Genomic DNA, 13,616 nt, shown 5'->3' with positions numbered 1-13,616 from the left:
AAAAGTCAATTGTATCAATAATCCTACATACTGGCAATGAACAACCCCAAAATGAAGTTAAGAAAACAATTTTATCTACAATAGCATCAAAAAATAAGTAAATAAAAAAGCATCATAAATCAAATACTTAGGAATAGATTTAGCAAAAGCAATGTAAACATCATACACTGACAACTACAAAATTTCATTGAAATGGATTTAAAGGCTTAAGTAAATGGGACGGTATCTCAGAAACTGGAAAACTTAGTACTGTTAAGATGACAAATCTTCCCAAATTGATCTACAGATTCAGTGTAACCCCTATCAATATCACAAGCAAATTTTTCTTCAAAAACTGATAAGATAATCATAACGTTTGTTTGGAAATGCAAGGGACTCAGAATAGCCAAAACAAATAAAAAAGTTGCAAGAGTTACATCTCCCAATTTCAAAACGTAGGCCAAAGCAACAGTAATCAAGACTGTGGAGTACAAGTGTAAAAGGGACATGCTGTTACCGTTGTTGTTTAGTTGCTAAGTTATATCCAACTCTTTTGCAACCCCATGGACTGTAGCCTCTGTCCATGGGATTTTACAGGCAAGAATACTGGATTGGGTTGCCATTTTCATCTACACTAGATGCATACATTAATGTAAAACAACTGAGAGTCCAGAAATAAACCTTACATTAATGGTCAGTTGATTTTTGACAAGGATACCAAGATATTTTAATGAGAATAGTCTTTGTAACAAATAGTGCTGGGACAACTGGATAGCCACATATAAAAGAATGAATCTTGGCCCCTCTGTCATACTACATACAAAAATTAACTCAAAATAGATTATAGACCTAGGTGCAGGAGCAAAAACTATAAAACTCGTAGAAAAAAATATAGGAATAAATCTTTGTGAGTTTGAATGAAATAATGATTTCTTAAATATGACACAAAACACAGAAACAAAAGAAAAAATAATAAATGGAATTTCATCAAAATTAAAACCTTTTACATTTCAAAGGTTTCCAGCAAGAAGTTAAAACAACCCACAGAATAGGAGAACATATTTGCCAATCATACTTCTGATGATGGACTTATGTACAGAATATACAAAGAAATTTTGTAGCTCAAAAATAAAAAGATAAAATTAAAGACAAAATAAAAATTAAAAATGGGCAAAGAATTTGAATAGTCATTTCTCTAAAGAAGATATTGTAATAATCGATAAACACATGAAAAAATGTTGAACATCTTTAGTCATTAGAGAAATGTCTACAAAACCACAATGAGATACCATTTCACACAAACTACGATGGCTAGAATAAAAAAGACCAACATTAACACATGTTAGCTAGGATGTGGAAAAACTGGAACCCTCAGACATTTCTGCTGGGAATTTAAAATGGTGCAGCCTTTTGGAAAGAATTGGGCAGCTTTTCAAACTGCTAAATGTAAAGTTGTCATATGAGCCAGCAGTTCAACTCCTAAGTATGTACCCAAGAGAATTCAAGCATATATCCACATGTAAACTATTCATAGCAGCATTATATGTAATAGACAAAAAGCTGAAACAACTCAGATATCAACTGGTGAACAAAAAAATGCAGTATATATCCATACAATAGAATATTTTCAAACCATAAAAAGGATCAAGTACGATTCATGCTACAACATCAATGAATTTGAAAAGAGTGTATTAAGTGAAAGACACCAGTCACCAAAGGTCACATAATGTATGAATTCATTCATATGTAATGTCCTGAGTAGGCACATCTGAAGAGACAGAAGATAGATTAGTGGTTGTCAAGGGCTAGAGGTAAGCATAATAGAATGTGACCAATAATGAACACAGGCTTTCTTTTTGGGGTGAAGAAAATGTTCTGGAATTAGATAGTGTGATGGTCACACAATTTTATGAATGTACAAAAAGTCACTGAATTATATACTTTAAAAAGGTGGATTTTTAAGGATATATCAATATACCTTAATAATTTATATTAAATGTAGAGAGAATAGGGATAGTTTATTGGAAGTGTTTCTGTTTCATATTCCTCTCTCCTAGCCCTTCTTGGAGAAGGCAATGGCAAGCCACTCCAGTACTCTTGCCTAGAAAATCCCATGGATGGAGGAACCTGGTGGGCTACAGTCCATGGAGTTGCCACGAGTCGGTCACGACTGAGAGACTTCACTTTCACTTTTCACTTTCACGCATTAGAGGAGGAAATGGCAACCCACTCCAGTGTTCTTGCCTGGAGAATCCCAGGGACGGCAGAGCCTGGTGGGCTGCTGTCTATGGGGTCACACAGAGTCGGACACGACTGAAGCGACTTAGCAGCAGTAGCAGCAGCAGCCCTTCTAAAGAACTAAAATCTGTCTTAATAGAGATGCCCTCTGCCTGTTCTATGACTGGCTTTGATCTTGAAGCTTTAATTAAAGTATTAATGGATTTAATGTCATGGACATTGGCTACTGCTTTTATGGTAGTAAACTATTTTATTTACCAAAGTATAACACACTCAGAAAATTGCACCAACCATAAGTACACAAAGTGAACATATTTGTTTAACTGTGAACCAGCTCAAGAGAAAGAGTATTTCCAGGATCCTAAAAGTACAATTTGTATATCTGCCCATTCCATAACCTTTCTATTTTCCCTAAACATAACCACCTGACTTCTAACACCATAGATAAGTTTCATTCATTTTTGAAATTTTATAAGTGGAATTACACATTATATACTCTTTTCTTCCTGACTTCTTTTGCACAGCTCCATGTATGTGAGATTCATCCATGTAGCTTGTTGTATACAACTATAGTTAAGCGTTTTTTGCTGTACTGACTTCGTTGCTTGTATAAATAAAAGAGTTTTTAAATTTTTCTGCTGTGATGAACATTTGGCTTACTACCATTTGGAGGGCTATTGTGAATAATGATGCTGTGACCTTTGCTGCATATAACTTTTGGTGCACACGGGCATGAATTTCTCTTTCTATAACTTTAAAAGATTTTTAAAAATTAAATAATTTCCTGGACACATATATAGGAATTTATGGGTTATTGACCATGTATATATTTAAATTTAGTGGCTACTGTCATACAATTTCCTAAAGCATTTATACAAATGTATATTCCTATCAGCAGTAAGTGAGAGTTTCAGTTGCCTTACATATTTGTTGAACTTAGTTTTGTCAGGCTTTTAAATTGAGGCATCTTAAAAATTATGCACTGGTATCTTACTATAGTTTTAATATGTATTTCTTTTAATGAGTCTGGGCACATTTTCCTTTCTTAAAAAACTGTGGTAAGAACAATGAGATCTACCCTTAATTTTGTTTTTCTTTTATTTTTTTGGAGGACAGATGCTCTATAATATTGGGTTGGTTTCTGCCACACATCAACACAGATCAGCCACAGGTTACCCTCAATTTTTTAAAATGTAGACTACACTATTGTTAACTATAAGCATAATGTTGTAAAGAAGATTTCTAGAACTTCTTTATCTTGGGTAATGGGAGACGTTATACTTATTGAACAGCAACTCCCCAACCTCCTCCCCCAACCAGACCCTGGCAATCACCATGGTATTCTCTGTTCCTAAGAGTTTGACAATTTTAAATACAAAAGTGGAGTCAGGCAATATTGGCCCTTCTATGACTGGCTCACTTCACTAAATATAATGTTCTGAATGTCTAATTCATGTTGCTACATATGGCAGGATTTCCTTCTTTTTAAAGACTGAATAAAATTTTATTGTATCATATGCCATGTTTTCTTTCTTTATCCACTCATCTGTCAATGGACATCTAGATCGCATCTACGTCTTGGCTATTAGGAATAATACTGCAATGAACACGGGAGTGAAAATATCTCTTTGAGATACTGATTTTAATTTTTTGGGTAAGTAAACAGAAGTGGAATTGCTGCATTTTACTTTTAATTTTTTTAGGAACTTCTATTTTTAATTTTTTAAGGAACTTCCATATTATTTCTGTAGTGGTTGCATTTTGTACATACATCCATGTATATTTAATATATATACACACAAAAATATATATACATACATAATGTACACACATCAAACCCCATTGAATTATACACACACTATGTATGTATATATACATATTGGCTTCCCAGGTGGCGCCAGTGGTAAAGAACCCAACTACCAGTGCAGGAGACATAAAAGATGAGGGTTCGATCCCTAGGTTGGGAAGATACCCTGGAGAAAGGCACAGCAATCCACTCCGGTATTCTTGCCTGGAGAATCTCACGGACAGAGGGGCCTGGTGGGCTACAGTCCATATGGTCGCAGAGTCAGACACTACTGAAGCAACTTCACACACACACACATAATGGCCATCCTAACAGGTGTGGTTTTAATTTGCATTTCCCTAGTGATCAGTGATTTTGAACATCTTTTTATGTACCAAAGAAGATATACAAATGGGAACATTTTCATCGCTTGTTGGCCATTTAAATACCATTTTTGTGACTCATTCAAATATTTTGTCTATTTCTAAACATATTAAATTGATGGGATTTAAAAACTCATTGGTAGTATTTCTTAATATAGTCTGGATATGTGTCCCTTTTAGTGACATACAGTGTATAAAATCTCCCATTTTGTGGCTTGTCTTCTTACACTCATAGCAAAGTCTTTTCATGAACAGTTATTTTTACCTTGCTCTAATTTGTTATCTTTTCCTTTATGGTTAATAGATTTTGTGTTCTTTTCAGAAATCTTTGACTACTCCAAGGTCGTAAAAATATTCTATTTTTTCTTGTAGATCATTTTATATTTTGCATTTATGTAAACAATTCATCCGAAATTGATTCAAAGTAGCGATTGGGTTTCGCTTCTTTATGTACAGATATCTAACTGATCAGCAAGACTTAATGACAGAATTGTCTTTTCCCTGCTGCTTTCCATGCCATACTTGTCATAAATCAAGTGTAATACTGTATGGGTCTCTTTCTTGGCTTTCTGTCCAGTTCCATTTTCCTATTTGTGTTTTCTTGCACCAATACCATACTGACTTAATTACTACAACCTTATTACAAGTTCTGGCATCTTTTAGACATCTTTGAATTTATCTTGAATATTCTTGGTATTTTACATTGCCATATCAATTTTAAAGGGAATTTATCAAATTATATACACTATCACACACACACCATATCCTGCTGAGATGTCTGGGATTGTGTTGAATCTAGAGATCAATTTGAAGAGAACTGACACATTTACAGTATTAAAACTTCCAATTCAGGGACATGGTGTGTGTATGTGTGTATATATATATATATATATATAAATTTATTGTCTTGTTTAACTTCTCTCAATAATGCTTTAGAATTTTCTGTGTAGCCATCTTGTACATCCTTTCTCAGATTTATTTCCTAGGCATTTGATTTTTTAATGTTATTATAAATAGTATAAACATTTTCCCAGCATAGTTGCTAAGCCCATTTCTTAATAATTTATCTATAGTTTGTGTTTCTAGTTACACAACTATCTCTTATGAAAATTATGACAGTTTTCCTTATTTTAAATTTTTTCCCCTTGCTTTGTTAGACTGACTAGGACTTCCAGTACAATGTTAATTAGAAATTAATAAGTTTCATTATTGTTTCATTTCCAATTTAGAGGGAAGGTGTCCACATTTCACTAGTAAGCATGACATATGCTTTTAGATTACTGAAGATCCCATTTATCAGTTAGGAACTTCACTTCTATTCCTAGTGTTCTAAGATTTTATCATAAATAAATGTTAAATTTTATCAATCTTTTTTCCATGCCTATTGAATAAAATCAAGTACTTTTTCTTTTTTGTAAATGGAATGAATAACTTTGAGCTTCAAAACTTAAACCTCCCTTGTACTTCTGGAATTAACTTTTTCACCATTTATTATCTTTCTCATATATTACTTGATTCTTTTTGATAATACTTTGTTTAGTATTGTTGAATCCTGGTATTGTTTTTGGGATTCATGTGTTTGAATCATGAATTCATGTTTGGTATGAATTCCTGTTTGGTATGTAACTTTCCCTTCTTGTAACATCCTGTATCAGGTTTTGGTACTAACGTTATCCTAGCATCAAAAAATGACTTAGGGCACACTCTCCATCAAAAAAAAAAAAGTCTCTGAAAGGGTTTATAGACAAGTAATAGACCTTCTTTCCTAGTGACACTTGACTTTGGGAAAATCTGAATCTTCCAAGAAGTCCGAGGTAGATGCATTGACCCTCACCACATTCCCTCAACCAGACTCAGATCTTGTAGTGCTTGATTTACTTAAGCTTTGTGCACACATTTGTTTCCTTACTTTATTATTAGTGTTTGGTGGTTTCCTTCTCTCTCTCTTTTTTTTTTGGAATATAATTGCTTTACAATGTTGAGTTAGTTTCTGCTGTACAACGGAGTGAATCAGTTTTATGTATACATACATCTTCTCCCTCTTGGACCTCCCTCCTACCCCTCCTTACTTTATTTAAAGTAGTGTTATTTCTCTATCTTTTGTCTAACTTTTCAGTTTTAATTAATTTTTACAGAGAGACTCCAGCAAAAACAATGGTATTTTTATACCTCTCAGTGAAAAATCTTCTCCTCTATTTTAATATGGGAATCCTTGCTTTAAGACAAAGAAATGAATATGTCTCTTCTAGACATCTAAGATGGGAGAATGGAGGGACTGTATTTGGAGAAGCGAGGCTCTTAAGAGAAAGACCACAACATACAGGAGGAACACTGGATCAGGAGTTAGCAGGCCTGGGTATTTGACTATGTTTCCTCTCTTATTATTTGCATGAAGCACTAAACTTCTTTGAGCTTTAGTTTCTTTTCCTATAAACCACAGAGAATAACACCAGCCTTACAAAATTCAGAGGATTAATGGGAGGATCAATATTATTATCAATAATATTGGAGTAAACAATATTATTCTATTTGCAAAATGCTATAGAAATACAGTATGTTATTTTCATGCCTTCACAGTGAACACTCTGGAAAACTGTCAGGGAACACGAAACAAAAGAATGTCATAGCTCCTGTTGCCTTTTTATTCCATTTTAATGAATATCCCCCAGCTAATCTGTAGTCACAAAGGAGTCACATTAATATGGAACTTATATAAATCATAAACTGATACAGCAGCCTGGAAAGGCTTTAATCAGTTGCCTTCACTCCAAATTATTTTAAAACTTCAATAATGGCCAAATGAGCTGCATGGCAGTTTAATTAATTTGCATTAAGCCCAGAGGTCCTGAAAGAGTAGTGAGTTTATGAACACAACGCCTAAGGGTTCGGCAGGAGTATGTCAAGCCTGAATGGGTATCTGGGCTGGTTCCCTTCCATTTCTCCCAAGTCAAGCTGTGTGTCTGTGTATGTTGTATTCACACGATTTGTCTCCCTGTTTATTATATTAGAATTGGCCTTGAAGCCTCTGAAAATGAGCTCGCTTGCTGTCACTTGCTAAAGAAAAGCTTCGGAATTGTCTGTGAATTCCAATTGCCTCTGCTCTCATTGCTCCAGTTTCTATGGTTAATAGCGAGCTGGCTGCATGCCATTTTTATTTTTGTAGAGGAGAATTGATGCCTTTTATTCCCTGCCCATCACACTGGCTTGGTCATTAGTATGTTACAATGCAAAAATCCCACTGGGTGATAGTGGCATTCCTGAACTCTTTCAGTCTGAGCCAGATGCTGCACTGAGTTGGCCCTGCTCATTCTCAACCTGGAGGCTGTCTTCTCAGGCATGAGTCTGGGCAGGAGTTATCACCCACATTACCATCTGTCTGAGTTTGGAGTCATACCCATTCCATCAAGAGACATTTATAGCCAAATGGTCAGGAGGGCAAAGAGGAAGAAAAACAAAGTAGGTAAGTAGAGTCCTTTATCTGATTCATTGTATTGGTCTTCTATTTTTATATCAAATGCAGCCACCAAATGTGTGATATTTTGCAATGGCAGCACTAGCAAACTAGTTCAAGGGACAATAATGTATTAATACTACATATATCCCAAATTGTGAAGATTTAATGATGCACAGTCTGTGAAGCAGGTCCAATAGAATCTGGTGTGTAGTAAAAAGAGTGGATGTTTACTGAACATTTCCTATCTAAGTGTAAGTCCTCTTGCTGAGATGACTTATCACCCTGGTATGTGTTCAAACTCTTTGTGACCCCATGGACTGTAGCCCACCAGGCTTCTCTGCCCATGGAATTCTCCAGGCAAAAATACTGGAGTGGGTTGCCATGCCCTTCTCCAGGGGATCTTTTCCCACCTAGGGATCGAACCTGGGTCTCCTGAATTATAGACAGATTCTTTACTATCTGAGTCGCCAGGGAGAATGAAGTCACTCAGTCGTGTCTGACTCTTTGCGACCCCATGAAGCCTGGCAGATTCCTCCATCCATGGGATTTTCTAGGCAAGAATACTGGAGTGGGTTGCCATTTCCTTTTCCAGGGGAACTTCTTAACCCAGGTATCGACCTGAAGTCTACCGCACTGCAGGCAGACTCTTTACCATCTGAGCCACCAGGGAAGCCACACTTACTGAACATTTCCTATCTAAGTGCAAGTCCTCTTGCTGAGATGACTTTTCATCTTGGTACTTGTTCAAAGAACCTAGGGTAGTGCTGTTACTTAGATCTTTCTGTATTGATACGAATGTAACATACCACTGTTCAACATGATGCCATGGGCCACATGTGTCTCAAGCATTTGAAGTGTGACTAGTGAGACTGGGAAACTTAATTTTTATTGAATGTAAGTGTAAATAGCCATAGCTACTGTATGGGAAAGTACAGATCTAGACCTCACTAGAAGAGGCCCATTTAAACTTGAAATAGTTACAATACGATCTCATCCATCAGCATGGGGTATCACATTCCTTGCAGTCCTCTAAGATAGTCTAGAGTGCCATCAATGTCACTGTCACGAAGAATCACAGTAAATCCCCTATATATGAACATCTAAGTTGAGAACTTTAAAAGATGTGAATGTGGGTCTGGTTTCAGCCCTTCCTGGAACCTGTCCCATCAATGTCAGACATGAATGAAATTGCGGCTTGCCCTCCATCTCCTATTGTTGATGATCCTTCAGCTCTACCATCTCCCACTTCTTCTCTTTCCTCCAGTCAATAACTCTTCTTGCCTGTTTACTCAACACTAGCCCCTATATGCCAGCTGTTGTACTGTACTACTGTACTTTTCAAGATAATACTGTAAGATTAAAAATGTTTTATTATTTGTTTGTGTTTTTTTATGTGTTACTTGTATGGAAAATATTACAGTACAGAACTATACAATATTACATGCGTGCATGCTCAGTTGCTGAGTTGTGTTCGACTCTTTGTGACCCCATGGACTGTAGCACACTAGGCTCCTCCATCCATGGAATTTTCTAAGCAGAAATACTGGAGTGAGTTGCCATTTCCTCCTTCGGGAGGTCTTTCTGACCCAGGGATCGAACCCAAGTCTCCTGGGTCTTCTGCATTGGCAGGTAGATTCTTTACCTCTTCACCACTTACAGTACTGTACTATATATAGCTGATTGTGTTAGTTGGGTTCCTAGGTTAACTTTGTTGGACTCACGAACAAATTGAACTTAAGAATGCATTCTCAGAATGAAATACTCGTTCATATGCAGGGTACTTACTATACACAATGTCAGATCTTAAGTACCCGGCACATAATTTAATTGAATGTGTTGCTATTTCCATCCAAACATGTTAAAATCTCCATTGTTGCACATTCTAGTGGTAGAAAATAATATTTAAAGAATGGCCTGAAAGAACCATAAAAGGCTTTTATTTGGCTATTTGAGGGAATTTTCATCTCTGCTCAGGTTTGGATGGATCTCTGTGGTGTAAGAAGGAAAAGTTGAACGTGGTAAGGAGTTTTCTGAACAGGATGGAGGCATGAAAGTGAGGCGGAGATGGTGAAATGTGGTTTAGAGGTGAGTAAGGATCTGGATTCTCATTCTTTGCTTTCAAGGGAGAGCCTGATGGAGAAGCCTCTGCTTTTACCTTAGTGGAAAACCATTACCCCATAGCTTCAACATATTCTGTTGTGTCAGAAACACAAGTCCAGCAGGAAGAGCTGATGGTAGGAAGAGGAGGAGGTCTTTCCTAGTTAAGTCAGTATCTATCACGTGGGTATCAATCCTCTAGGCAGAGAATCAGAGAAGGCAATGGCACCCCACTCCAGTACTCTTGCCTGGAAAATCCCATGGACGGAGGAGCCTGGTAGGCTGCAGTCCATGGGGTCGCTAAGAGTTGGACACAACTGAGCGACTTCACTTTCACTTTTCACTTTCATGCATTGGAGAAGGAAATGGCAACCCACTCCAGTGTTCTTGCTTGGAGAATCCCAGGGACGGGGGAGCCTGTTGGGCTGCCGTCTATGGGGTTGCAAAGAGTCAGACATGACTGAAGAGACTTAGCAGCAGGCAGGGAATATAGTGAGCAAAAGTTGATGCTGTCCTTGCCCTCATGGCACTAGCAGGCTAGTGATACAGACAAACATGATTACATAGTGACTCAAAAAGCCATGAAAGTGAAAGTCACTCAGTTGTGTCCGACTCTTTGTGACCCCATGGACTGTCCATGGACTTTTCCAGGCCAGAATACTGGAGTGGGTAGCCTTTCCCTTCTCCAGGGGATCTTTCCAACTTAGGGATCAAACCTAGGTCTCTCGCATTGCAGGTGGATTCTTCACCAGCTGAACCACAAGGGAAGCCCCCCAAAACTGTAGTGACAGGCAAAAAAATTTGCTGAGGAAGGAAGGTCTGGGCTGAATTCTACAGGATGAGTCCTGGCTTAGGGAGTGCCTCCTGTGACTGATGATGAAAGAGCAGAAGATTATAATACTTTTCACCCAATACCTTAGTATTTGAGGTACTACATTAGCTACTAGTAGAAGATGTAAATGTGACTAAGATGATTTCTTCCTTTGAAGACCAGGGGAAGACTTGGAATGGGGTAAACTGGAGGAGTAAGTGTGAACAAAATAGATGCCAAGGCAAATGTTAGAATGCAGTCAACGTCAAATGGTGGGGGAGGTCAAGAGATGGGGTTCAGAAGAGGCAAAGATCTGTCCTGATGGCAACATTGGGAAGGCCTTGTTGACAATGGGCTTTAGACTGGACTTTGGAAAAAGACAGGAGGGGGTGGAGTCCCCTGCTTCAACTTAACCAAGTGGGCTTGAGAAGTGAACACCATAGCTGACACCACCCTTCTCAAATGACAAGACCATTTTCCTTTTAAACTCAATATTGTTTCACGGTGGTGGTGGGAGGGCAGATGTGAGAAAGAAGCTCACCAGTGGCTGAAATTTAATGTTTCTCCTGCTAGGCAATAGAGATTAGAACTAATTTAAGTTGATACAGAAGAAGAAAGAAGTGATCTTTGCTGTACCTTCAGTTCGGTTCAGTCGCTCAGTTGTGCCCGACTCTTTGCGACACCATGAATCACAGCACGCCAGGCCTCCCTGTGGGTCTGCAATGAAAATCAAACTTTTTTCATACACTGCATGGAAGTGCATGATTCCTACCCTCAGAGAGCTTACTGTCAGGAGGATGGGTGGATAAAAAAATGTGTTACTATTTTCCACAATGTACTTAGTGCCATAGATGAGGCATCTTACAGGACTTTCAGAAGAAGGAAAGGCCACATGGTAGAACAAAAAAAGCTTTAGAATATGAAACGATATTGGTAATAGCTCAAAGAGAACAGTGAGATTTCATAGAGGGGTGGGAATGGAACTCCAGTAGGGAAAAGTGCTTGAACAAAGACTTGTGAAATGTCCTTGTTCTAGGGGTAGAGATGAATTTAATCCTTCTAGGGAAGATTGGCAGAAACACCTTGCCTTCCCCTATCTCAGGGTCTGACCACTCTTTACTGGGACAAATTCCCGCTGAAAATCAGTATGTTTTTCTTGTATTCCCCAGATCAGGGATATTTTATTAAGATGTACTTCATGCAGTTTGTATTTAAAAAATGATACAAATATTATTTGAAATACAGTGTAATATTGGACACGCTTTTTATAAGATACAAAGGACCTTTAAGGGCCCTCCCTTTAGACTCTGACTCATTGTCAATCTTCCTCCTCATTTGAAAATCATCAGAGTTTACTTGGGGTTAAGATATGTGTATGGGGAGCTGTGAGAGTTAATATTGGGAAGCTTTGGTCAGACTTGGCAGTTAGTACTGAGTGGACACAGAAGAAAAGGATAAGATCAGAGGACTCTGATCAGAGGAGGATGGACTTAATCAAGGAAGACATCTTGGGAATGGTGCCATGAACCAGGCATTGATGGGCAAAAAGAAAAGACGGTGAAAGGATAGTAGGGTAGGGGGAAGGAACACCCATGTAGTGCTGCATTGCAGAATAAGCAGTTAATGATTAAATGAATGAATTACTGCAGGTGATATGAAATTATTCAAGATCCTATGGATAGAATGAGCCACTGAGAGAGAGTTTCTTCAAAGATGAATGAGTCAAAAAAATGCATGGCTCATATTTGGAACTCTGTATGTTGACAGCAGATAAAGAAAAAAAATAGTATTGCTACTATCACATGAGAAGAAAAGGTGTCCTTGGGGCTAATTGAAATTGAGTGCTACCACCAGACTGGTTACATGGAGTCAGCGGGAGCAGCTGTTTGACTGAGGGGTAACCTGGGAATTTTATCTACTCTCAGCTAAAAATCAGAGAGGTCTTCTTTTCATGTGAAATAACCCCTAAAAAATCTCCTGGGTCTTCAGTAGATTAACTGGGAGCAAAATTCAGGCAGAAAATAGAGGCAACAGGCTGATGGGCAGGCTGTGGTATTGGCTGTTGAATCCAGGGTGTGGAGTTGGATTTAATTCAGCAGAAAATTATTTTCAGGGTGAGCAGTCCACCCAGTTGGACTCCCAAGACTGAAGCAAGAGTTAGTAATTTTGGTGGCCTCCCCGCAGTGGGGAGGAGGATGGAGGAACAAGTGCACTAGTATTTAGAGGGAGGAGAAGCTTGTTTTATCTGAGATGTAGGGCCTCCTGCCTAAAAGTCAGTCACATAGAGTTCAACTTAGGCTGGCCTTTACTGTGGGGATGTGGCCAGAGAACACTTTGTAGGTGGCTCTTGCACCAGAGTTCTACTACATTTTAAAAGAGAGGGGAAAGCACAGTAATTTTCTAGAAGGTTTGAAACCTGGTCAGCTCCCTTTCTCTGTCCAGGTCCTGAATGATTTGAGAAGACAAAAGAGAAGCGGATAGAAGCCAGGATGGTGGATATGGCTCTGGGTCTGTCAATGCCTCCAGAGTTAGGCATGCTCCTCCCTCTCCTCACAAGCTGGAGAGGGAAACATGTTCTGGAGGAGTTCCAGAAGCCACCTGCTCCCCAAGGGCAGCTTATTCCCCAGAGGAGAGAAGAGGGGCTGAGATAAGCAGATCCAGTGGCTCTCAAACTTATCAGTCTGGCCCATGATGGTGTGTGGTGCCAGCAGCAGGAGGAAATAAGACTGTCCTCCAGGATCTGGCTGAACCAAGTGGTTTTCCTGATTCATTTAGAAACTGACTCAGGACTCAGAAGATGGCAGCTCCCTTCACTCTTCCCTTCCCCATCTCTTATAGATCTACTATGGACTTTGAAATCAACTGGAT

The 13,616-nt window shown here is 38.4% G+C and overlaps 1 long non-coding RNA gene across 2 annotated transcripts in view; it reads right to left on the bottom strand.

Annotated features, from left to right (window-relative positions):
- LOC147378232 (uncharacterized) overlaps nt 1–13,616 on the bottom strand; it is a 144,715-nt gene that overhangs the window by 118,337 nt on the left and 12,762 nt on the right. For both annotated transcript variants that reach the window (XR_015149751.1, XR_015149754.1), the window contains exon 2: nt 11,385–11,465. This is a non-coding gene — a long non-coding RNA (uncharacterized LOC147378232). The remainder of the gene's footprint in view (nt 1–11,384; nt 11,466–13,616) is intronic.

This window comes from Bos grunniens, chromosome 2, assembly GCF_055505025.1.
Source record: "Bos grunniens cultivar Pamir isolate PY7600 chromosome 2, Bosgru_T2T1.0, whole genome shotgun sequence".
Lineage (NCBI taxonomy): Eukaryota > Metazoa > Chordata > Mammalia > Artiodactyla > Bovidae > Bos > Bos grunniens.
The sequence above is the reverse complement of the archived record's forward strand: the minus strand, read 5'-3'. Positions and strand labels throughout refer to the sequence as shown.